This window comes from Triticum aestivum, chromosome 7D (assembly GCF_018294505.1).
Source record: "Triticum aestivum cultivar Chinese Spring chromosome 7D, IWGSC CS RefSeq v2.1, whole genome shotgun sequence".
Classification (NCBI taxonomy): Eukaryota; Viridiplantae; Streptophyta; class Magnoliopsida; order Poales; family Poaceae; genus Triticum; species Triticum aestivum.
In genome coordinates this window covers 435,227,152-435,252,738 of record NC_057814.1, presented here as the reverse complement: position 1 = coordinate 435,252,738, position 25,587 = coordinate 435,227,152, and positions in this window count along the sequence as shown.

Below are 25,587 nucleotides of genomic sequence, written 5' to 3'. Positions count from 1 at the left end.
AGGTTATATATACCGTCGGGCCAAATTTTGGAAATTTCTCCGAACCCCTTTCGCCCGCGGGTAACCTACTCTGCCTCCTCTGGTCTCCGGATCGTCCTCTCGTCGCCAGCGACCTCCCGCCGCTGGTCTCCGCCGCCGTTAACGAAAATCTCCATCGCCGTTGCCGCCGTAGCAAGTTCGTCGCCGAACTAGGGTACGAACTTGATCATTGTGCTAATCCTTAACTCCGATTCTTAGCACATTGCTTTGCCATGATTCTTGCCATGATTGAAATCATCCTGTCCAGCGAAAACATCCTGTAGATTAGTTTTGATTTGAAAATTTAGGGTTAGGTCTCCGCCGAATTCATCTCGGACCGACCGAGTTGTAGAAATCGGTCTCACCGATTTTGGCTTAGGCCAGAGCACATGCGTTTTCGGTCTGACCGAAAATTGCAGATCGGTGTGACCGAGTTCGATTCTCTGTGAAACCCTAGCAGTCTCGGTACCACCAAACTGTGACTTGGTCTGACCGAGTTCACTAGTTCAGGTTCCAAAAGCTGCTTCGGTATCACCGAGTTTACAAATCGGTAGATCCGAAATGCTTTCTGTGAAGAACTAAAACTAAGTTTTCAGTTTTGCAAAAACTCATGTACTTTGTGATGCTCATCTACTCTACCTCTTCTATAACCTATTCACAGGGTCTGCTAACAGTTTGCCTGCAAGATGTCTGACCAAAGTGACAGCCAGAACAAGTCAGAGGAACAAGTTCAGTTAAGTGAGGGCACTAGTCCCTCTAGCAGCTATGATGAAAGTAGCAGGAGCATTCCAAGCAATCTACCAAAGGCTACTACCAGGACAAGGAAGAAGAGGACTTCTGACTCTGAAGATGAAGATTATGTGGCTGTTGAAGATGAAGCCACTTCAAAGAAAGAAATGCTGAAGAAAGAGTATGGCTCAGCTGCTGCAACTAAGCCAGGTCTGAAAACAAAGATGCTAGCAAGAAGACAGCCCATGTCTAAGCCAAGAAAAGTTGCCACAGGAGAAACAATGGAGTTCACTCTTAAACCCAAGGAAACTGGAGATGGCAAGAAGAGGAAAGAAAGGGTCAAGAAGACCATTGCCAGAGTTATTGGCAAACCATCAATGATGAGAGATTCTGAAGAAGAGGAAGAGGAAGAGGATGCTGCACCAGCACCCAAAGCTCAAAAGCTTATGGGAGATGCAATCAAGGCAGGGGCTGCTCCATCAAAGCCCAAAGCTGCTCCCAAGGCTGCTGCTCCAGCTCCAAAGCCAAAACCCAAGAGGAGCACTAGGAACATACCTGCTGAAGAGAAACACAAGGCCCCAGTGCCTCAAGCTGCTGAAGAAGAAGATGATGATTTTGTTGTTTTGAGAAAGCTGAAGCCAAAGATCCCTGATCACAATGATGCACACCCAGTTGCAGAGAACATGAAAATCAGGAAGGATTCAGGATTGAGGCTATGGAGAGAGTCTGATCCATATGCTACCAGGAGAAGGACTGCTGTGGACTACAGATTCCACACTAAGGAACAACATGACTTCTATGAGACAATTCTGCTTGACAAGAAGCCCATAGTGTGTGACATGAGATGGGTTGACTGGGAATTCATTAAGGAGAATGAGGATCACTTCCCTGGCGTGCTTGACAGCTTCAAGGCATGTGGAGTTGATAAATTTGTGGCTCAGAAGTTCACCAAGTGGAATGATGAGCTCATTATGCAATTCTACTCCACTGCACACTTCTATCCAGATGGAAGGATTGTGTGGATGTCTGAGGGTACTAGGTACCAGTCTACAGTTGAAGAATGGGCTCAATTGATCAATGCTCCTGAAGAACATGAGGATGACTTGGATATCTATGCAAAGAAGAAGAAAGACCACAACTCTATGGCCAACATGTACAAAGAGATCCCAGATGATGCTCTGGATACACATAAGTTTGGATCTGTCCATTACCTGTTGTCTGGTTTGCCAACAATCAACTAGATCTTAAGGCACACACTGCTACCCAAGTCAGGTGATCACAAGATGATCAGAGGACATGCTATCAACTTGCTGCACATATTTGATGTCCCACAGAAGTTCAAGGTTATGAGCCTGATTGTGGAAACAATCAAGAGGACTGCAGCTGATCAGAAGAGAAGTTGTGGATATGCCCCACATATCCAGGAGCTCATCAACTCAAAGATGGGCAAAGGCAAGTACATCTTGGACAAGGAGCACCTGCCCATATACCCTGAATTTGAGGACAACACAGTTGTCATGACTGAGAATGAACCATCATCTGTGCAAGCACAAGAGAAGAAAGCCAAAGCTAAAGCTGAGAAGGCTGCAAAGATGCCAACTGTGGAAGAGGCATATCAGGTATTCTTGAAGAGCAAGCAAGACCAGCATAGATCATAGGCTTCGAGAGAGAGAGTGTTGCTTTTTATCTCTCTTTGCACTTATTTGGTTTGTTTTGAAATTTTATTGCGTGCTTGTGTGATACTACTTTGTGTCCTTGTGAGATACTTGTTTGATCGTGTGTTTGATCATATGTTACCCTTAATGCTTGTTGGATGATATTATCTCTTATATTCTAGATGATCATTCACTTGTTTTGGTGATGAGTGCATGTTTTTAATCTCTATCATTTTGAGCGCTCCACCAAGATCTATGTGACATGGAAGAGTAACCCATGATCCTAATCGATTGTGCATTTGCATTCAAAGCAAATCTTAAATAATGCACAAATTTAGGGGGAGCTCTTGCTTATCACATACTTCTCAAAGCGACGATGTTTTTCAATACTATTTATCATTTGTCGAAGCTTTGATCTATATGTTGTCATCAATTACCAAAAAGGGGGAGATTGAAAGTGCAACTATCCCTGGGTGGTTTTGATAATTCCTAACAACATATAGCTCATTGAGCTAATGCTATTCCAAGATGAATATTTCAGGAAAGCTCAATGATTGGCATGGCACGGATTAGAAAGTGGACCCTTCAAAATGCTAAGGACAGAGGATTGGCTCAAGCTCAAAGCACAAGACTCTACATTTTCTATTTTAGTGATCCAAGATCACATTGAGTCTATAGGAAAAGCCAATACTATTAAGAAGGGATGAGGTGTTGCTTAATGAGCATCTTGCTCAAAATGCTTAGTGATATGCTCCAAAACTCTCCACTACTTTCTCATATCCACATATGTCCTAAACCAAAAAGTCCAACTCGGCCCCACCGAAATTTCATATCCGGAGCCACCGAGTTCAGTTGTCATAGCCACTGCCAGAAACCCTAATCAATTCGGTCTCACCGATAGGGATCTCGGTCCCACCGAGATGGGGTTGTAATCTCTCTGTTTCCTTTTCGTAACATTTCGGTCAAACCGAGATGAGCGATCGGTCCCACCGAGATTGCAATGCAAACTCTCTGTTTCCCTTTCGTAACTTTTCGGTCCAACCGAGATGAGCGAATCGGTCCCACCGAGTTTGCCTGACCAACTCTCTGTTTGACTATTACCAAAATCGGTCTCACCGAGTTTGTGTAATCGGTCTACCAAGATTACGTTATGCCCTAACCCCAATGACATCGGTCCCACCGAATTGATCCAGTCGGTCCCACCGAGAATCCTAACATTCACATTTTGAACTAAATCCGTCCGACCGAGTTTCATGATTCGGTCCCACCGAGTTTGGTGATTTGTGTGTAATGGTTAGATTTTGTGTGGAGGCTATATATACCCCTCCACCCACTCTTCATTCGTGGAGAGAGCCATCAGAACATGCCTACACTTCCAACACATATTTTCTGAGAGAGAACCACCTACACTTGTGTTGAGGTCAAGATATTCCATTCCAACTACATAAATCTTGATCTCTAGCCTTCCCCAAGTTGCTTTCCACTCAAATCTTCTTTCCACCAAATCCAAATCCCATGAGAGAGAGTTGAGTGTTGGGGAGACTATCATTTGAAGCACAAGAGCAAGGAGTTCATCATCAACACACCATTTGTTACTTCTTGGAGAGTGGTGTCTCCTAGATTGGCTAGGTGTCACTTGGGAGCCTCCGTCAAGATTGTGGAGTTGAACCAAGGAGTTTGTAAGGGCAAGGAGATCACCTACTTCGTGAAGATCTACCCGAGTGAGGCAAGTCCTTCGTGGGCGACAGCCATGGTGGGATAGACAAGGTTGCTTCTTCGTGGACCCTTCGTGGGTGGAGCCCTCCGTGGACTCGCGCAACCATTACCCTTTGTGGGTTGAAGTCTCCATCAACGTGGATGTACGATAGCACCACCTATCGGAACCACGGATAAAAAATCTCCGTGTCAACATTGCGTTTGCTCCCTAAATCTCACCCCCTTTACATTCATATGCAATTGTTTTACATTCCGCTGCTATACTCTTAGAATTGCATGCGTAGGTTGATTACTTGACTTGTGCTAAGTTGCTAAAATCTGCCAAGAACTAAAATTGGGAAAAGGCTAGATTTTTATTTGGTCAAGTAGTCTAATCACCCCCTCTAGACATACTTCCGATCCTACAGGATAGCTCTTTGGTACAGGAAAAGGGGAGCACGGTGGTTTAAGAATATAAACGCGGCTTCACATGTCCCAGTTCTATACGGAAAGGCATAACAGGGGATGAAAGGCTTATCTGAATCCGCAGCCCCCGACAACCTTGGCCTGCCGTGGTTGGATCCTTGTGTCTTTAGCCCTCGGCAGTTTTGGCTTGCCGGGGCCGGAGCGCCGATCCGTTCTCTTTTTCCCAAGTGGCTCAGCAGAAGTGTCCACGTGCCCTGCGAACCAAAGAGGACAGAAAGACGCATACTCGACCTCTAGGCTAGGGGTTAGTCGCCCCTAAGCACTATCAACCCTAACCGAGGGAGAGACTCAACCTAGCTTGCATGCTATAACTTAGGGCGCCAGCGCTTCATTTATTTATGCTCAGGGTCTGCGCCTGGCTTTGTACAGAGGGTTACATGCCTTGTCGGCAAAGCTTGTACAAAAGGTGGCTTGTCGGGAGGCCCGGCAAGCCGCGCCTTATGGGTAAAACTTGCGAAGATGCTCGATGTTCCAGGAGTTGCTCACTGGGACAACATCTTCAGTCTCCAGGCAGACTGCGCCGGGCCTGGTGACTCGTATTACCCGATAAGGGCCTTCCCACTTTGGCGTCAACTTGTTGGAATTCTTGGCAGACTGAATGCGCCAAAGAATAAGGTCGCCTTCCTCAAAGCTTCGGGCATGAACCTTGCGGCTATGGTAGCGGCCCAAGGCTTGCTGGTAGCACGCTGCTCTTACAGCCGCCCGAAGACGATCTTCCTCAAGGAGCGTTGCGTCATCTTGCCGCAACTGCTCTTGCTCAAGCTCTTCGTAAGCGAGCACTCGAGGTGACCCGTATAGGAGTTCCGCGGGGAGAACTACTTCTGCCCCGTAGACCAGGGCAAAGGGTGTATGGCCGGTGGCTCGATTTGGCGTCGTCGTGATCGACCAAAGAACCGCTGGCAACTCATCAATCCAGCGCCTTCTGCTCTTGTGCAGCCTGTCAAAAGTCTTTGTCCTCAGGCCTCGCAATACTTCAGCATTTGCCCTCTCCGCCTGGCCGTTGCTTCGTGGGTGTGCCACGGAGGCGAAACAAACCTTGCTGCCGAGGTCTTGGATGTATTGCATGAAGGTGTGGCTTGTGAACTGCGTGCCGTTATCCGTGATGACTCTGTTCGGCACAGCAAAACGGCAGACTAGTCCCTTGAAGAACTTGACTGCTGACTGTGATGTCACCTTCCTCACTACTTCCACCTCCGGCCACTTTGTGAACTTGTCGATTGCAACGTACAAGTACCCAAAGCCCTCGACAACACGGGGGAAGGGGCCCAGTATGTCGAGCCCCCAGACCGAAAATGGCTAGGAGAGAGGGATTGTTTGAAGGGCTTGAGCTGGTTGATGAAGCTTCTTTGAATGGAACTGTCACGCTTCACACTTGGTTACTAGTGCCGTTGCATCGTGGAGGGCAGTGGGCCAGAAGAAACTCTGCCGGAACGCCTTGCCGGCAAGGGCCCTCGACCCTATGTGGGAGCCACATATGCCTCCGTGTATCTCCGCCAACAGCTCCAGTCCGTCCTCCCGGGGAATGCACTTCAATTTCACACCGTTCAGTCTTTTTCTGTACAGGACGTCATCGACAAACTGGTACAAGGCAGACCGACGGGCTAGTTTTTCCACTTCTTCCTGCTCCTCAGGAAGTTCCCCTGTCTGGAGGAAACGGACGGTATGTTGTGCCCATGCCGGAGCCTGGGGCTCGACGGCAAGGACCAAAGGCATCTCTTCCGCCATGGGGGAAGCCGTCTCTACGGCCAGGGCTTGGCGCCCTGCCGGAGCCAGCTGCCCTTTGGCAGGCTCAGAATCCGCGGCAACATCCTTGGCGGCGGCCCCTGGGGGTTCGGTGGGAAAGTACTTGGTGGGGCCTGATTTCCTCCGCTTGTTCTGCTCCGTTGATGGTTCGACGGATGGTTGAGTTAGCCGAAGCAAAAAGGTACCTGGTTCCACAGGTAGCTTGAATGCAGTGCGCTTTGACAGGTAGTCAGCGATGTTGTTCTCCGCTCGGGGAACGTGCTCCGCTTGTATACCGTCGAAGCGCTCCTCCAGCTTCCTCACCTCATCTACGTAGGCCTCCATCAACGGACTCTGATAGTCTTTGTTGACTTGCCTGACGACAAGCTGCGAATCTCCCCTGACGATGAGCTTCTTCACCCCAAGGTCTGCCGCGATCCTGAGACCGGCAAGCAGCCCCTCGTACTCAGCAGTGTTGTTTGTGGACATCTCTCTGGGGAAGTGCATCTGGATCACATACTTGAGGTGCTCTCCGGTGGGTGCGACAAGCAGCACACCGACACCGGCGCCTTGCAGCGAGAAAGCCCCATCAAAGTACATGATCCAGTCGCGACTCGCTTCCTTGCCGGGGAGAGCGGTCTCCTGGATTTCTTCATCGGGCGTTGAGGTCCATTCTGCAATGAACTCCGCCAAGACTCTGCTCTGGATTGTCGAAGTACTTTCAAACTTCAACCCAAAGCTTGACAATTCCAAGGCCCACTCCACAATCCTTCCGGTTGCATCTGGGTTGTGCAGTATCCGTTGCAACGGGAGGTGGGTGATGAGAGTGATCTCGTGGGCTTGGAAGGAATGACGCAACTTCCTCGAGGCCATAAGGAGGCCAAATAGCAATTTCTGCACACCAGAATATCTTGACCTAGCCCCCTGCAAGAGGGAGCTGACAAAGTAAACCGGGTGCTGCATCATCTTCTTCTTCTGCACCACTCCACCTGACTGCGCGGGCTCTGTCCTGATGGCGTCAGATTCTGCCGGGAGCCTTGCCTTGCCGGCACCAGGCCCTGCCAGGGGAGTCTCTAACTTGCCATCTGCCGGTCCTGCCGTTGTCACTGCCTCTTCGTCAACCTCCCTCTGCGCCACTAGCGCGACACTGACCACTTGATTCGTCGCTGCTAGATACAGCAGCAACGGCTCTTGTGGTTTAGGCGCAACTAGTATCGGTGTAGAGGAAAGGTATCTCTTCAGGTCTTGCAACGCCGCCTCGGCCTCTGGGGTCCACTCCATTGGGCCCGCCTTCTTCAAGATCTTGAAAAAGGGAAGGGCGTGCTCGGCAGTCTTGGAGATGAATCGGCTCATGGCGGCAACGCAGCCAGTGAGCCGATGTGCATCCTTGATCCGCTTGGGCACCTCAATCTGCTCGATAGCCTTGATCTTGTCTGGGTTTGCCTTGATCCCATGCTGCGACACAAAGAACCCGAGAAGTTTTCCGGACGGAACGCTGAAGACACACTTCTCAGGGTTCAGCTTGAGGTTGATCATGCACAGGTTGGCAAACGTCTCTTCTAAGTCTTGTACAAGAGTTGCCCTGCCCTTGGTTTTGACCACTATGTCATCCATATAGGCTTCCATATTTCTATGTAGCTGGGGTTCGAAACCAATTTGGACTGCCCTTGCAAATGTTGAACCAGCACTCTTCAACCCGAAAGGCATCCGTAAAAAGCAATATGTACCACATGGGGTGATGAATGCTGTCTTCTCTTCGTCTTCTCTTGTCATGAAGATCTGGTGGTAGCCCGAGTAGGCATCGAGGAATGATAACAGATCACACCCGGCCGTGAGTCAACAATCTGGTCGATGCACGGCAACGGGAAGTGGTCCTTAGGACAAGCCTTATTGATATCTGTGTAGTCAATACACAGCCTCCACTTCCCGTTTGCCTTGCGCACCACCACCGGATTGGCCAACCACGTCGGGTGGAGCACTCCCCTCACCAAGCCTGCTGCTTCCAACTTTCTGATCTCCTCTGTGATGAATTCCTGCCATTCCAAAGCTTGCTTCCTGACCTTTTGCTTGACGGGTCGCGCATGGGGACAGACAGCAAGATGGTGCTCAATCACTTCCCTGGGAACGCCGGGGATGTCAGATGCTTGCCACGCAAACACATCAACATTTGCCCGCAGGAAAGTGACGAGAGCGCCTTCCTATTTGCTGTCGAGGGTGGAGCTTATGGTGAAAGCCCCTCCCATGCCATCCTCCCTGACGGACACCTTCTTGGTCTCTGGTGGCGCAGCTCTGGATTTCTTGCTCTTGCCGGTGGAGCTCTCTGGCACATCCTCGACGGTAGCACAACACTCTGAAGAGGTGCGCTTGCCGGAGTGGGTGCAAGAGGTCTTGCCGGTCTTCTTATTCCCTCCTGGGGCTTCAGCGGTAGGAGCAAGTGCCTTGGCAGCAGCTGCTGCAACTGCTTCCCGGTAGAGTAGGTCGGCGCAGATTAGCGCGTCCTTCTTGTCGGAGGGGACGGTGATGATGTTCATCGGCCCAGGCATCTTCAGCGTGTTGTAGGCATAGTGCGACGCTGCCATGAACTTGGCTAGTGCCCGGCGGCCAAGGATCCCGTTGTAGGGCAAGGGGATCTCGGCTACATCGAAGACAATCCTCTCTGTCCTGTAGTTCAACTCGCCTCCAAACGTCACAGGCAATGTGACTTTTCCCTTCGGCTGGCTCCTTCCCGGGTTGACCCCTTGAAACGTGCCCGTTTCCTCGAGGTCTCCATCAGGAATTTGCAGCCTTTTGATCACAACGGGTGAGATCAAGTTCAGACCGGCCCCGCCGTCAACCAGCATCTTTTTCACCTTGAGGTTGCGTATCGTTGGTGAGACCAGCAACGGCAAGCACCCGACCGCAGCTGTGCGGTTAGGGTGGTCCTCGGCGCTAAAGATGAGGGGCATGCTGGACCACTTCAGCGGCTTCTGAGCGTCGAACGAGGGCTCCGCTGCTGTGATATCACGCGCCCACTGTTTGAGCTGGCGGTGAGAAGTGTGCAGCGAGGCGCCACCATCGACGCACATGGCCTATGTAGCCTTCTGAAACTCTTGCTCGCCGGACTCGTCGTCCTCGTCATGATCATCATCTTCTTGCTTCTTGTCGCGGCCTCGAGCGGGCCTCTCTTGTTGGTTGTCCTTGCCGTGGCGGCCTCCTTGGCCGCCACATTTCTTGCCGGATCCTTCGGCACCATCCTGACCCTTCTCCTTGTCCCACCTCTCATACTCGGCCTTTTGCTTTTGAGCAAGCAGCTCGACTTGCCGGCAGTTCTGGAGGTCGTGGCCCTTGGTGCGGTGGATCTTGTAGTACTGCTTGTCGGAGCCCCCCGGTTTGTCGGCAGCCGCCAGGGCCCGGCAAGCGGCGCACCCGGCAATTTCCTTGTCGGGGTCGTCTGCCTTAGCCTTCTTGGCGGCGCCGGTGCTGTCGGATCCCTCGACGGCAAGCACGGTCTTGCCCTTGCGTTTCCTGTTGCGACGTCGGCCCTTCTTTGTCGGGGCAGCGGTGTCTTCATTAGTGGAGTTGGTTTCCGCGCCGGTGTCCTCGCCAGGGTACTTCCTTCGCTCTTCAGCCCGGGCGCACCTATCGGCCAGAACATAAAGTTCGGCCACATCCTTAACCTTGTTCATCGCCAGCTCTTCGCGCATCTTGCGGCTACGCACGTTTTGATGGAACACGCTAATCACGGCGGCGGGATGAACATCGGGGATGTTGTACTGCACCTGGCTGAACCTCTGGATGTACTTGCGTAGGGTTTCCCCTTCCTTCTGGGGAATGATATGCAAATCACTGGCCTGGCCATGAGCTTGGTGGCCCCCGGTGAAGGCACCAACGTACTCATGGCACAGATCTGACCAAGAAGAAATGGAATCCGCCGGCAAGTGCATCAACCAAGACATGACGTTGGGCTTCAGTGCCATTGGGAAGTAATTGGCAAACACCTTGTCGTCGCGAGCTCCGGCAGCTTGCATCGCGATGGTGTAGATGCTGAGGAACTCTGACGGATGGGTCTTGCCGTTGTACTTCTCACCGACGTCGGGCTTGAACGTGCGGTGGGACGGCCACTAGAACTGCCGCAGCTCACGGGTAAAGGCTGGGCAACCCACCTCGTAATGTAGGCCGCCGGAGGCCCCCGATGCTGGGTGGTCCATAGCGGGTCCCACCCGCTTATCCGACTGGTGGCGTGTATCGCGTCGGCGCTCGATGGTGGTTCGAGCATCTTCGTGGGCTCGTTCCCGAAGAACTTGGCGCTGGTCATGGTGGGTCCGTGGGTCGGACGACGCTATGGAAATGTTATCACAAGCGTCATCGCGACGGACCGACACCCGCGGTGGCTGGCGTGGAGGAGGAGAGTGCACCGTGGCCACAGCACCCCCGGCCCCTCCACCGCTGGCATGCAGTGGTTCGATGGAGCGCTGGCCCGAGGGCCCCGCCGGTAGCGAATCATCTTTATTGGCGATGGCGACGAGGCTTCGGATGGTGGCTCTCCACTCATCGAGCTTCTCCACAGCAGGAGGGAAGTCGAGGAGCAGCTGCGCACGCGCCAAAGCTTCTGCTGGCGTGGGTGGTGGCGACAGCTGCGTGTACCGTGGCATGCTTCGACTTCTAACCACGTTAGAAGGAGCTGCGTGCCATTTTTGCCAGCACTTCGGCGGGCATGCTAGACTCCTTCGTCCGGCAGATGATGCACATGACTCTTCCCACGGCGGCGTCCGGGGTCTCCAACGTGGTGGCGCTGCTCGTCACGCGCACCCTGGGAAGAGCGCGTTGTGGGCGCCTGCGTAGGCGTCTTGGAGGTTGCTGCGCCGCCCGTGGGTGGCACAGCGACACTCCTGGAGGGCCCCGCGCCGCCTGCGGGGGGCCCAACCCCATCTTTGGATTTGGCGATGCGCGGCCCGTCGTCTGGCACACGAACGACGCCGCTCGCCAGGCTCTGACTGCCAGAGCTATGCTGGTGCTCGCGGGCCATGGCTCGGGTTCTGTTCGCGACCGGCCCGCTGCTCGTCCGCACTGGCACCGGCCGTTCGGCTCCCGACGAGCCGATCGCCGTGATCGTCTTCTTCTTGGGAGCCATGGCGATGAAGAACCGCTAGGCTAACTGCTAGATTGGATTCTCATGACTGCGCCCCCTACCTGGCGCGCCAAAGATGTCGGTGGGAACGACACCTATGGGATCACTGGAATCCCTTCTACGGTTGGCGGGCGTGGGGTCGTGAGAAGAGCAGGTCTAACAGGAAGCACACGGATCGTTTACCCAGGTTCGAGCCGCGAGGATGCGTAATACCCTAGTCCTGCTTTGGTGGATGTATTGAGTGTTCTTGTGTTCTTCAGCTAGCTACAGGGTGTAACTTGCCCAAAAGAGCCAAATCCCTCTCCTGGTCGCCTCGGGCCTCCTTTTATAGGCAAAAGTGGTCACCACAGTGGCACACAGGAGGGGGAAAGGTCTACAGTGCTGCGAGCTTATCGCCCGTATTACAGGACAAGACGCATTTAATGCATCGCTTAGGTGTCCCTTAGCTTTATCGGGGACAGGAACTGGGCCCGTCCCGTCCGTTGCCGCCTCGCCCTGCTTCGACACACGCCCAGGCCAGCGATGCATGCAGCGCCATGTAGGCAGGCAGGCAGCTGAGGTGGCGCGGTGGTAGGGTCTTCACAAAGATCTGCATGCAACCACGCAGGTGCTTGCTGAGTTGGCGTAGAGGCCGCCCGTCGCCACGCAGGTGCCTGCCCAGCTGATTGAGCTAGCAGCTGCTTGGGGACGGCGGTGGAGTCTTGGCTGGTGCAGGCCTGGCAGTGGCCCCGCTGATGCCCTCGGCAAGGGTCTTGCCGGGGGCCCGGCAAGGGTCTTGCCGTGGCGTTGCGGTCGTCCCTGGGAAGGCGCTTGCCGGGGGTCTTGTGGATCTCCTCGGCTAGGATCCCGCCGAGGGTCGCCGTCTTTTGGTCCTCTTCTGGTCTCATATGTTTATGATCTTGACAAAGATCTGCATGCCACCACAGAGGTGCCTCTCGAGCCCTAGTTCCAGTGTAGTTGGTTGGGTTGGGACCCGTGGGCTCAAGGGTGGCTCGCTCTGCTGGCGTTGGGCGTGCCGCCCCGTCTAGGCTCTTGCCGGGGCTGGTGAGGCCGCCCCGGCAAGGGTCTTGCCGGGGGAGCCTGCTTCGCCCTTCTGCCCTTTGTGTCTCTGATCTTGGCATTGTCTTGGTTGTCTTGGGCTTCGGCTTCTCTCTGGCTTCCCTCCTTTGCCTTGCTAGGTGTGGCCGTGGCGCGCGGCTCCGACTGCCCGTGCACAAGTAAAGGGGTACAAAGGAGTGCCCCTACTTTTGTACACCGACACTCCCTAGTCCAATTCGGACTTGCCATGGGCGGCCACCCCTTGTGACCCTTCTCTCCTTTCCACTAAAGCCCATTAAGGCCCAATACTTGCCCGGGGGGTTCCGGTAACCTCCCGGTACTCCGAAAAATACCCGAATCACTTCGAAACTATTCCAGTGTCCGAATATAACCTTCCATTATATCGATCTTTACCTCTCGACCATTTTGAGACTCCTCGTCATGTCCGTGATCTCATCCGGGACTCCGAACAAACTTCGGTCATCAAATCACATAACTCATAATACAAATCATCAACGAATGTTAAGCGTGCGGAGCCTACGGGTTCGATAACTATGTAGACATGACCAAGACACATCTCCGGTCAATTACCAACAGCGGAACCTTGATGCTCATATTGGCTCCTACATATTCTACGAAGATATTTATCGGTCAAACCGCATAACAACATACGTCATTCCCTTTGTCATCGGCATGTTACTTGCCCGAGATTCGATCGTCGGTATCCTCATACCTAGTTCAATCTCGTTACCGGCAAGCCTCTTTACTCATTCCGTAATGCATCATCCCACAACTAACTCATTAGTCACATTGCTTGCAAGGCTTGTAGTGATGTGCATTACTGAGAGGGCCCAGAGATACCTCTCCGATACTCGGAGTGACAAATCCTAATCTCGATCTATGCCAACTCAACAAACACCATCGGAGACACCTGTAGAGCACCTTTATAATCACCCAGTTACGTTGTGATGTTTGATAGCACACAAGGTGTTCCTCCGGTATTCGGCAGTTGGATAATCTCATAGTCAGAGGAACATGTATAAGTCATGAAGAAAGCAATTGCAATAAAACTTAACGATCATTATGCTAAGCTAATGGATGGGTCTTGTCCATCACATCATTCTCCAATGATGTGATCCCGTTCATCAAATGACAACACATGTCCATGGTCAGGAAACTTAACCATCTTTGATTAACGAGCTAGTCAAGTAGAGGCATACTAGGGACACTCTGTTTGTCTATGTATTCACACATGTACTAAGTTCCGGTTAATACAATTCTAGCATGAATAATAAACATTTATCATGATATAAGGAAATATAAATAACAACTTTATTATAGCCTCTAGGGCATATTTCCTTTAGTGGTGACAGTGGTGGTGATGCTATCTCCGCAGGACTTCGCCTAAGCACTACGAAAATATGACCGAGGGACGAAACTGGGGAGAGGGGCACCGCACACGGCTAAGAGATTTTCGTAGGCTATGTGTGGCGCCCCTCCCACATATATATAGGCGGGGGAGAGGGGAGGCAGCCAGGAGGCGCCCAAGTGGGGCCAAATCCCACTTGGGCTCCTGCCCCTAGCCGCGTGCTACTTCTTGAGCTTGCGTTGGTTTTTCCCTTGAAGAGGAAAGGGTGATGCAGCAAAGTAGAGATAAGTATTTCCCTCAGTTAGAGAACCAAGGTATCAATCCAGTAGGAGATAACGCACAAATCACCAATACCAGCACAAACAATCAAACACTTGCACCCAACGCGATAAAGGGACTGTCAATCCCTTCACGGTCACTCGCAAAGGTGAGATCTGAGATAGATAAAACTAAACAAAAGATAAAGTAAGTATTTTGGGTTTTTTGGTTTATAGATCGAAAAGTAAAAGATTGCAAAATAGTAGATCGGAAACTTATATGATAGAAAATAGACCCGGGGGCCATAAGTTTCACTAGAGGCTTCTCTCAAGATAGCAAATAATACGGCGGGTGAACAAATTACTGTCGAGAAATTGATAGAAAAGCGCAAAGTTATGACGATATCTAAGTCAATGATTATGAAATATAGGCATCACTTCTGTGACAAGTAGACCGACTCCTGCCTGCATCTACTACTATTACTCCACACATCGACTGACTCCTGCCTGCATCTAGAGTATTGTAGGATCAAAAGTATGTCTAGAGGGGGGGGGGGGTGATTAGACTACTTGACCAAATAAAAACTTGCCTTTTCCCAATTTTAAGTCTTGGCAGATTTTAGCAACTTAGCACTAGTCAAGTAAACAACCTACACATGCAAGTCTAAGAGTATAGCAGCGGAATGTAAAACATTGCACATGAAGGTAAAGGGACTAGTTTGGAGGGAGCAAATGCAATGTAGACACGGAGATTTTTGGCGTGGTTCCGATAGGTGGTGCTATCGTACATCCACGTTGATTGAGACTTCAACCCATGAAGGGTAGCGGTTGCGCGAGCCCACGGAGGGCTCCACCCAAGAAGGGTCCACGAAGAAGCAACCTTGTCTATCCCACCATGGCCATCGCCCACGAAGGGCTTGCCTCACTAGGGCAGATCTTCACGAAGTAGGTGATCTCCTTGCCCGTACAAACTCCTTGGTTCAACTCCACAATCTTGACGGAGGCTCCCAAGTGACACCTAACCAATCTAGGAGACCCACTCTCCAAAAGGTAATAGATGGTGTGTTGATGATGAACTCCTTGCTCTTGTGCTTCAAATGATAGTCTCCCCAACACTCAACTCTCTCTCATAGATTTGGATTTGGTGGAAAGATAATTTGAGTGGAAAGCAACTTGGAGAAGGCTAGAGATCAAGATTCATATGGTTGGAATGGATATCTTGACCTCAACACATGAGTAGGTGGTTCTCTCTCAGAAAATGTATGATGGAAGTGTAGGCATGTTCTGATGGCTCTCTCCACAAATGAAGAGTGGGTGGAAGGGTATTTATAGCCTCCACACAAAATCTAACCATTACACACAAATCACCAAACTCGGTGGGACCGAATAATGAAACTCGGTCAGACCGATTTAGTTCAAAATGTGAACGTTAGGATTTTCGATGGGACCGACATGTCAACTCGGTGAGACCGATTTCATTAGGGTTAGGGCATAACGTAATCTCGGTGGGACCGATTACACAAACTCAGTGAGACCGATTTTGGTAATAGCTAACCAGAGAGTTGGTCAGGCAAACTCGGTGGGACCGATTCGCTCATCTCGGTTGGATCGAAACGTTACGAAGGGGAAATAGAGAGTTTGCATTGCGAACTCGGTGGGACCGATCGCTCATTTCGGTTGGACCAAAATGTTACGAAGAGAAACATAGATTTTGCAATCCCATCTCGGTGAGACCGAGATCCCTATCGGTGAGACCGAAAAGACTAGGGTTTTGTGGCAATGGCTATGTCAACTGAACTCGGTGGCGCCGGATAGAAAGTTTCGGTGGGGACGAGTTTGACTTTTGGTTTGGGACATATGTGGATATGGGAAAGTGGTTGAGGATTTTGGAGCATATCACTAAGCACTTCGAGCAAGTAACCCATTAAGCAACACCTCATCCCCTTTTAATAGTATTGGCTTTCCTATGGAATCAATGTGATCTTGGATCACTAAAAGTAAAATGTAGAGTCTTGAGCTTTAGAGCTTGAGCCAATCGTTTGTCCTTAGCATTTTGAGGGGTCCACATTTCTAATCCATGCCATGCCAATCATTGAGCTTTCCTGAAATATTTATCTTGAAATAGTATTAGCTCAATGAGCTATATGTTGTTAGGAATTACCAAAACTACCCAGGGATAGTTGCACTTTCAATCTCCCCCTTTTTGGTAATTGATGACAACATATAGATCAAAGCTTCGACAAATGATCATAAGATTGAAATAGATCGTCGCTTTGAGAAGTATGTGATAAGCAAGAGCTCCCCCTAAATTTGTGCATTATTTAAAATTGCTTTTGAATGCAAATGCACAATCAATTAGGATCATGGGTCACTCTTCCATGTCACATACATCTTGGTGGAGCGCTCAAAATGATAAAAGTAAAAAACATGCACTCATCACCAATCAAAGTGAGTGATCATATATGGAATATAAGAGATAACATCATCCAAGCAAGCATTAAAGTAGCATATGATCAATCACATGATCAAACAAGTATCTCACACAAACAAAGACATAGACTATCAACCAAGCGCATAAAAATGTTCAACCAAAAGCAAGAGAGATAAAAGGCCAAACACTCTCTCTCGAAGCCTATGATCTATACATATTTCTCCCCCTTTGGCAACAAGTTACCAAAAAGTTTGAAAATGCATAGTGCTATGCGTCTCTCAGGCTTGGTCTTCGGGAGGTGGTGTAGAGAGAACTCTAAGGACGAAGGCAGCTGTTGATGTAGTTGGAGCTGGTGGAGTGGCTGCTGGAGGTGGCACTGAAGCTGTATCTGCTGGTGCAGATGATGTAGCTCCAGAATCAGGTACAGGCACTACAGCAGACCTCTGACTCCTTGGCACTCGCTGAAAAGCATCAGTAGTAGCCTTCCCCTTCTTCTCTTCTGCATCCACCTGGAGCTGCTCAACTGCTGTTTGTATCTCAGTAACCTTCAAATCAAGATCATAAAATTTTGTCTCTATCATCCTCTCCAGACTCTCCTGGTTTTGAGTCAGGGTGGCCAAGCCCTTCTCAATCCTCAGTGTAGATTGGATCAGATATGCAAGCTCATCTTGCTTGCTCTTCAGGAAAACTTGAGATGCTTCCTCAACACTTGGCATATTGGCAGCTTTCTGTGCTTTAGCTTTTGCTCTCTTCTCTTGTGCTTGAGCTGATGATGGTTCATCCTCATTCATTACAACCTTGTTAATTTGAAATTCAGGTTAGAGAGGTAGATGCTCCTTGTCCAACAAGTATGTACTTGTGCCCATCTTGGAGTTGATGAGCTCCTGAATGTGTGGAGCATACCCACAACTTCTCTTTTGGTCAGCAGTTGTCCTCTTGATTGCCTCTACAATCAGGCTCATGACCTTAAACTTTTGAGGGACATCAAACAGTTGTAGTAGGTTGATGGAATGTCCTCTGATCATCTTGTGATCTCCTGACTTGGGTAGCAGAGTGTGTCTTAGGATTGTGTTGATGGTAGGCAGACCAGACAACAAGTAATGTACAGATCCAAGCTTGTGTGTCTCCAAAGCTTTATCTGGGATCTCTTTGTACATGTTTACCATTGAGTTGTGGTCTTTCTTCTTCTTGGCATACACATCCAAGTCATCTTCATGTTCTCTGGGGCATTGATCAGCTTGGCCCATTCTTCAACAGTGGATTGGTACCTAGTACCTTCAGACATCCATATGATCTTCCCATCTGGGTAAAAGTGAGCAATGGAGTAAAACTGCATGATCAGCTCATCATTCCATTTTGTGAGCTTCTGCCCAACAAATTTGTCAACTCCACATGCTTTGAAGCTGTCATAGACTCATGGGAAGTGATCTTCCTTCTCCTTGATGTATTCCCAATCAACCTATCTCATGTCACATACAATTGGCTTCTTATCAAGCAAAATTGTCTCATAAAATTCTTGTTGTTCTTTGGTATGAAATCTGTAATCAACTGTAGTCCTTCTTCTCACAGCATAGGGATCAGATTGTCTCCACAATCTCAGTCCAGCATCTTTTCTGATGTGCATCTCTTTAGCCACTGGATGAGCATCATTGTGGTCTGGAATCTTGGGTTTCAGTTTTCTTAAAATAAGAGTCTCATCATCCTCTTCTTCAGCTTGAGGCACTGGGGCCTTGTTCTTCTCTTCAGCAGGAATACTTCTAGTGTTTCTCTTGGGCTTTGGGGTTTTCTGAGCTTGAGCTTTGGGAGCAGACTTGGGCTTTGGTGGAGCAGCCCCTGACTTAATTGTATCTCCCATGAGCTTCTGAGCTTTGGGTGTTGGAGCATCCTCTTCTTCTTCCTCTTCTTCAGAATCTCTTACCGTAGTTGATTTTCCTAGAACTTTTGCAGTTGTGGTTCTTGCCCTCTTCTTTTTCTTGTCATCTCCTGCTGCTTCACCATCATCTGATTCTATGGTGAATTTCATGGTTTCTCCTGTTGGAGCTTTCCTTGGCTTTGACATTGGGATTCTTCTGGCAGGTGCCTTCTTGTGCATCCCTGGCTTTGTTGCAGCAGCTGTGCCATATTCTTTCTTCAACACTTTCTTCTTTGAGGTGGCCTCATCCTCAACAGCCACATAATCCTCATCCTCAGAGTCTGAGGTTCTCTTCTTCCTAGTTCTGGTGGCTGCCTTGGGCAAGTTGCTAGGTGTGCTTCTACTGCCCTCATCATAGCTGCTTGAGGGATCTGAACCCTCACTCAATTGCACATGTTCTTCAGATCTGTTTTGACTGTCACTCTGGTCAGACATCTTGGCAATTTTACTGACAGCAAACCCAGTGAATAGATGTAGATGAAGTAGAGTGGATGAGCATCACAAAGTGTAGAGTTTTTGCAAAAAAGGATGAATCAAAAACTTAGTTTTAGTTCTCCACAGAAAGCATTTCGGAGCTACCGATCTGTTGAACTCGGTGATACCGAAGCAATTTTGGAGCCTAAACTAGTGAACTCAGTCAGACCGAGTCACAGTTCGGTGGCATCAAGACTGCTAGGGTTTCACAGAGAGTCGAACTCGGTCGCACCGATGTGCAGTTTTTGGTCAGACCGAAAACGCATGTGCAATGGCCTGAGCCAAATCGGTGAGACCGATTTCTACAACTTGGTCGGCCCGAGATGAGTTCGGCGGAGACCTAACCCTAAATTTTCAAATCCAATCTAACCTAAAAGAGGTTTTGAGTGGATGGATTGTTTGCATACGTGGTCATGATCATGGCAAAGCAATGTGCTGTGAATCAGAGTTAAAGGAATATCACATAGAGTCGAACCCATACCCTAGTTTGGCGGGAGTTCGCTACGGTGGCAACGGCGGAGCAGAATCCGTTGACAGTGACGGAAACCAGCGGCGGGAGGTCGCTGGCGGCGAGGAGACGATCCGGAGACCCGAGGAGGCAGAGTAGGACACACGCGCGGGCTGAGGAGTTTGAAGAAATTTCCAAAATCTCACCCATGGGTTTATATATCCCAACCCTGTCGGTGTGACCGAGTGGAACAACTCGGTGGCACCGAGATGCAGAATCGCAAGCGGTTACTGCAACTCGGTGTGACCGAAAGTTCAAATCGGTTACACCGAGATGGAAAACCTGGATCAACTTAGTGAACTCATTGTGACCGAAGTGGATGACTCGGTCATACCGAAATGCACAAAAAGGTTTTGGAAGTTTAAGTCTATGATGAATCGGGGACTCCAAGTGCTCCTCACACAGAGTGGTTCAAATCTGACTTGATCAAACTTTGTGATGTAGCATGAATAGAGTTTGAGACGAGAAAAGCATAGATAGCTAGAGGGAGTTCTTAGGCATTCTTGTCCATCCATTTGGCAAAAGAGAAAAAGCCAAACAATCAAAGCAACAAATGGATGTCATCGAATGAGTAAAATATGCAATCAACATGCTCACACAATAAAATGGCAAATGAAATATGTGACAAATCATGCACAATCACTCTAGCATCTTTCAAGAAATTTGGCGATGACTAGGTCATCTATATATGAGTATATTGATTTAGGAGTCAAATGAGAACATTTGATCATAGGTCATAGTCATCGTTTAAGCACAAGTGGGGTTACCACTTTCACATAAAGCATTGTTGTGTTCACATCATTAGAGTTGCTTTAGCTCAATTGGTTAGAGTAAAGCTCCCCCTAGATGTGATACCCCCCCTAAGAGGGATGAACTAACCTTGGGTTTTGTCGATGATGACTTCATGTAGGTGTTGAAGATGTAGATGCTCAATGTTGATGTAGATCATTTGGAGCATTCCATTGGAGTGAGTTGCACTTTCAATACCTACACAGGTTAGTCCCACAAGGAAAAAACAAGGATATCCATAGACATAGAGTGATGTTCACATAAGATGATGTCCATGAAAGCATTAGGTTACCTTGTCCCTTGTCTTACCAACAAGAGGGTTTGTGACTCCTTGAACTAGTGCAAGATGTGGAAGCTGTTTGCACAAGTCATTGCCAAAAGATACGAGTGAAGTATGTTGGTGGAGTCACCCTCAAGAACTCTCTAGTTATTTTTCTTCGGGATCCACACCATCTTGATGGGAATCCTTGGAGTTGTAGTCGTACTTGATGTAGTAGAACTTGATGTAGTCTTGGGAACCCACTTGACCAAGGCCTTGGGAGCTTCTTCAAATGCATCAATATCCTCTTGAAGCTTGTCCTTTCCTTTTTGCTTGTGATTTTGTGGTGGAAGATCATCTTGAGCTTGTGTTCCTTGGAAAGAAGTAGGACCATACTTCTCTTGTTGAGGAAAAAACTTCATCTTGTGGTATTGATCTTCTTCTCACTCAACTCCATTAGCATTGAACTTTCGTTCAAAACCAACACCTTGATTCTTCCGGTGTCTTCCTTGCTTGCGTACAATTTCCTCAAATTGATTACTTCCGGCAAGGCTCTTGTAAACACCTTTCTCTATAATTCCCTTCAATAAGCTATTTTCTTTCTCAAGAGTAACTTGGCTAAGAGAATCATTAGTGGAATCAAGAGAACTACTAGAAGCAACAATATTGGATTTAGCATGGTTATTGTTACTACTAGTTGAAGAATCTTTCTTACTCTTGTTGCTAGATTTTACTTGTGGCATGTAAGTAGACAAGAGTAAACGCTTGGCAATGTAAGAAGAACTTTTCTTGCGGAGATCATCATTGATTGCTTTTAAGAACCCATGCTCTTGCTCAAGGTCGAGCTTTTCAAAGCGTAGCTTTTCATGAGTGTTTAAAAGTTCTCGATGATCTTCCAAGGTAGTTTCATGAGCTAACTTAAGAGTGTTTAGTTCTTTAATTAGACGCTCAATCTACTTCTTATCATCGTCATTCGTTTTATCTTGATTAGCATGATTAATAGCATGTTCATCATAGTTTTCATAACTAGAGTTGTCAAGAAGTAAATCATCATCTCCTAGCAAATCATCTTCATCACTATTGAAATCATCTTCATCTTCCAATTCCTTCATTTGGTGAGTCAAATATGTCGTAGGAGTTGGTTGACACAAGTGCTAGGCCGGCAACACCTTCATCTTGAGTATATTCGGAGGCGGAGTGAAAACTTTTTTTGGAGTGATGGTCGGAGTCGGAGCGGGATACCCATTCACCAACATGAGCTTGATGTCTTCGTTTTGTGTAGTTCTTTGATGATTTGTCCTTCCTTTCCGAATCCTTGCTTCTCCGAGAGGATCTATGTTCATAGCGATCATCTCTACTCCTTCTCTCTCTTGGTGGTGATTCTTTTCTTCTACTTCTTCTTTTGGGAGAATCTTCTCTTCTTTTGTAGGGAGCCGTACACTCATTGGAGTAGTGTCTGGGTCTTCCACAATTGTAGCAATTTCGTTCATGACTTGAAGATCTTTTATCATTGTAGGACCTTGACTTGAAACTTCTCTCCTAGCTTCTACTCTTGTGGAACTTGTTGAAGTTCTTCACCATTAGGCTCAATTCTTCATTGAAGGCTTGTTCCTCACTTGATGATGTGGGAGCATCACATGAGGCTTTGTAAGCACCACTTGACTTGTTGTGGATCTCTTCTTTATCCTTAAGTGACATCTCATGAGCAACAATTCTTCCAATGACTTCTATTGGCTTGAGATCTTTGTAATTGGGCATCATTTGGCTCAATGTGCACACGGTATCATATTTTCCATCCAAGGCTCTTAGGATCTTCTTGATGATGAATCTATCGACCATCTCTTCACTTCCTAAGCTGGCAATCTCATTTGTGATGAGATCAAGCCTAGAGTACATTTCAGCGACACCTCCACCATCCTTCATTTTGAACTTGTCAAGTTGACTTTGAAGCACATCCAATTTGGATTCCTTGACAGAGTCGGTACCTTCATGCATATCAATCAAAGTGTCCCAAATTTCCTTTGCATTCTCAAGACGGCTGATTTTGTTGAATTCTTCGGGGCACAATCCGTTGAAGAGAATATCACAAGCTTGAGCATTGTATTGCAGCATCTTCAACTCTTCCGCGGTAGCTTCACGGTTGGTTCTCTCCCATCAAAGAATTCACCTTGCAAGCCAATACACACAATAGCCAAAATGGCGGGGTTATGTCCAAGAATATGCATTTTCATCTTATGCTTCCAACTAGCAAAATTAGTACCATCAAAGTAAGGACCTCTACGGTGGTAATTTTCCTCGCTAGACGACATACTCTCCTAGGTTGTGAAACGAAGGCTATGATCACCAAAAGCTATGGAAATCAAGGCAAATGGAGACCAAATCTCTGATACCACTTGTAGGATCGGAAGTATGTCTAGAGGGGGGTGATTAGACTACTTGACCAAATAAAAACTTGCCTTTTCCCAATTTTAAGTCTTGGCAGATTTTAGCAACTTAGCACTAGTCAAGTAAACAACCTACACATGCAAGTCTAAGAGTATAGCAGCGGAATGTAAAACATTGCACATGAAGGTAAAGGGAGGAGTTTGGAGGGAGCAAACGTGTAACATCCCAAATTTTCAATTTGGAATGTTATATATTAGATCATCATTGCATAGCATATTTTATTGCATTTTGGCAAATCCTCGAAAATCCTAAGCAACTCAAGGACCCTCGGAGAGAGTTGGGGATTTTCCCGGTTTTCATATTTGATTTTTATCAAATAATAAAACGAGGATTTTTGGTTTAATTATTTTTCTCTCCGAAAAATATTTCATATTAAAATAAATGAGAGGAGAAAATATTACTTCTCCAAAATAATTGAAATATTGGAGGAAAAATATTAAAATCAAATATTGGATTTTATTCGGGTTTTATTTGCAATTTTAAATGCGTTAAAAAAATTGCACGTTTTCAAAACTACATTTTGGGCCAAGATAAAATGTTCATCTTGTTTTAATTATTTTAATTAGACGGTGAAAATTTGTTTTAGCATTTTTGGATTTTTATTTATTTTTCTATGATTTTTTTAGATCCGGCGGAATTATTAAAAAAAAACGCCGAGCGCGCCGACTGGGCCGAAGCCCAGCCGACGGCCCAGCCTGCCCCGCGCCTCGTCTCCCTCTCGGGCACGCAGCGCCGCCGCCGCCCGAGTCCCGCTCGAGCACGCCGCAGCCCGCCGCCTTGCCCCCTCCTCCACGGCACCCCCCTCCTTTTATACCCCCGACCCCTCCCTCTCTCCCTCACCCCGTCCCCGCCCCGATCCGAAGCCGCCGCCGCCCGAGGAGACGCCGCCGCTGGAGCCCGACGCCGCCGCCCGAGGAGCTCGCCGCCCCGACGCCGTACGCCGCCGCCCTCGTCGCCCTTCGACGCCCGCAGCCCCGCCGCCCCTCGCCGCCCTCGCCCGACCCGCCGGAGCCCAGTCCCGAGCCTCGCCGGAGGTTAGCCGGAGCCGCCGCCGTTCACCGTCCGTTTTTTTAAAACCACCCCGGTTTATTTTTTTTGGAAACCCTAGTTTTTTATAGATCGGTTTATTTCTTTTCGGTTTATTTAATTAGTGAACGTTCACCGACCCGTTCATTTTAACGAACGTGTTCGTCGATTAGACACTGTTAACGAACGTCCGTTCATTTAACTGTTCGTCAGTTTTCTTTATCGTCGGATTTTCCGCGATTATTCCAGATCGCGATTTCTGATCAGATTTTCGTTTTCGTTTATCTTTTCGCTCGATTATCGGAATCAGGCGATTCAAGCGCCTAGAGTTTCGTCTCGAAATTCTCTTTCTGTTTAACCCACTCAAACAAGTTTTTGCTACTGTAAAATTTGACCTAGATCCAGATTAGTAAACGAAGCTTGTTTCTTTCGCCATTTGACTTTCGTTGCTTCGTTCGATTTGATTCTTTTTGCAAACCGGAGTTCTTAAGTTGAACTTTCTGGTTAGATCGTTATTTGAGTTTTACCTGTGCATTGATGAGTGCTTATTGTATGCTTGTTTGTTTGCGATAGAGTACCCGGAGTGCGCCGCTTGCTACTTCGAATCGCTAAGTTTCACGGATCATCAGCAAGGCAAGTAACACGTTGATCATACCTCTTTTACTACCCAGTTTTATTGCATTAGACCAACCCTCAAACATTGCATGGTTAGGATCTAATTAAATTGTGGGTATTGGGAAGTAGTTGAGGTAGTACCTATTGCCCTGTTTATTATCAAACCCTTGGGAGTTACTTCTACGTTTGCTTATATCGCCATGCTATGCTAGTAGACGTGGATTGGGTTTGAGAGATATTCATGACAGATGTGAGATTGTTAATTAATGGTTTACTTAAGGTGGCAACTAAAACTCACATCTGGGTGGATTGAGGCACCTGGAGAACCCAGTGTTGCCTGTTTTTGTAAGGACCGCCACCCAGGCTCAAAGGGATCATAAGATTATTCATGCTAGAAACTTCCGTGTGCAGCCACAAGCTATTATGGGCTCTAGCATAGTTGAGTAGGTTACATGATCTCTTGAAGAGGTGGGCTAGCAGATGTAGGGGAAAGTAGGAGTAACTGTCCACCCGGAGTAAAGAGTTATTGTTTCTGAAAGACTGTGTCTCGGTCATCCGTTTCTCAAACATCATGTAGTGCGAGAATCAAGCGGAGGCGATCGAGTCTTGTGGGAAAAAGTGCACAAACCTCTGCAGAATGTACAAACTAATCATGATTAGCCGTGTCCCCGGTTATGGACATCTTGAGTATCTAGTACTTGGATTATCATGTGAATCTCATCACCATGTTACTTTAATTAAATTTGTTGGGTTAATGATGATACTTAATTGGGATTGAGATGCTGTCAACCATCTCCATGTTTAACAACCACCATGATAGTTAAATAAAATTTATTCCTTTGCAGTAGGGAAAAATTGGCTTTTCGCAAAATTGTAAGAGCCTTCTACCAGCCATATATGCATGTAGTATAGCATTATCATGTTCATTACTCTCTATGTGTTACATTGCCAGCATATTCCATGTGCTGACCCGTTTTCGGGCTGCAACGTTTTATGTTGCAGACTTTTCAGACGACGAGTAAGGTGCCTTAGGTCGTGATCTTATACTCAGT